The following is a 1,760-nucleotide window of genomic DNA, read 5'->3' as shown; positions in this document are numbered from 1 at the left end:
ATCCTACTGTTTCAGGAGGTCTGTTTCTGTCTCTCTGGTATCTCTTGTCTGTCTTTTTTCTTGAACACACACATCCGCACTCACAGACATAACAGTGCTTGCACCCTACTGATTCTGCCTCCCTTTCGCCTGGTGGTAAGACTTGTCTTGTCACTCTCTTTTGTCTCGTCTTCGTCTGAGGCAGGCCTGTTCTAATATTGGAAAGACAGCAGAGGAGATACAGTGTGCACGAAGAAGCTGGTAGTTTACTTCTGGGCTGCCATGCTTCCTCATTAATTATTCATTCAGACATCACAAACTTAAAGAGCCTTAAGGTGTGTCACAGGGAATGAGGGGAAAACAAAATGCTCAATTTTTTTTTCTAGCTTACTACTTAAAGGTTTCTGAAACAGTGTGAGAATGGAAGAGGCACACACACAAACACTGACAGTGGCATTGTAAACCTGCACCTTCTCATGTTTTGAAAGTTTCATAAGGCTCGCGGATGATGCCAGTAGATACAATTAGTATGATTGCTTAGCAACTGAACATCACTTTTGAGAGAGGGAACAGAGGGTAAAGCTCAGGTGGAGTATCGAGGTTACATGCTGTTTTTCTCAAGAATCTGTTTTTCCCAAAACTTCCATGCAAAGTAGCATGCGGTGTATCTTCAGCGCTGCTTTCATGTGTCAATCAGCGGAGTAACACACCACGCTGTGTCTCAGGTTAACTGACAATAAGATTATATCAACACCACACCTAATCCACACACACACACACTCAGAGTAATTTACTGCTCGACAGGGTTCAAAATTTAAGCTTTGTGCTGCACTGCAGGTCTACTGTGCAACCAATCGTGGCCTACTTTCAGGTATCTGGAGGATTTTCCCTGCTTTATCTGGGCATTTATGCCCTCACCCTATTTCAGCTCATCTTCAACAACATGCTGCAATGTAAAGGAGGAAATGCAATCCATTGTACTCAGAGGAGCTGAATGTTTCAAGGCGAGAGTCAGGATTAGGCTGGCAGGTTTGGCGCTTAAGTCAGAGCATTGGTAAGGTAATAATTCTTAATAGCCTGTCACTCATGATTACACAAGGACCCTAATGATGGTCAGTTGTGGTCTTTGTCACTGTGCTCTTACCCCCTCTGCTGGAGAGACAGGAGACCAGGACCTAATGCAGTCTGTGGTAGGACAGGCCTGGGGAGTAAAGTACCCTCAGATCTCCAGAGGAGGGTGATGTATTTATTCTGCAGCAGGCAACTCCACACACAAACTATCTGATGTGTTCAATCTGAACTTCTGCTTTCTGCCTACAAGTTCCTCAAATCTTCCTCTGTCAGATGGCCGAGGTACGGGTGTGTGTACGGGAGGGCGGGGTCACTTGGGACGCCGGTCTGGGTTGCAAGCACAGCGGTGAGGCTTTAATTTGGTGTGCGAGGCGAGCCGCGGCGGACTCTCCCAGCAGAGACGGTGCTGTGTTTGTTTTGCGGGTGTGTAAATTAGCGGTAATTCGTTTGCTCAGTAATGACGTGGGAGAGCTAATTAGGGCAGTGTTGATGGGTGCATTAATTAGTCTCTAGTGTGTGATGCTAATGAGACCCTGATTCGGAGTGTGTGTTTGTGTTTGCATGTGCATGAGTGTAAGCCATGTATCTGTAAAGGCCTACCACTATAGGTCATGCCATGAGGAATGTAGTATGACAGTATGTGAGGATAGGTAAAGACAGGGAGAGTATGTCTGTGAGTCAACATGTCAACCCTCCTGTGTGTGTGTGTG

The sequence above is a fragment of the Morone saxatilis genome, unplaced genomic scaffold (assembly GCF_004916995.1).
Source record: "Morone saxatilis isolate NCDOM2014 unplaced genomic scaffold, NCSU_SB_2.0 Contig14, whole genome shotgun sequence".
Lineage (NCBI taxonomy): Eukaryota > Metazoa > Chordata > Actinopteri > Moronidae > Morone > Morone saxatilis.
This window is presented reverse-complemented; position numbering follows the sequence as displayed.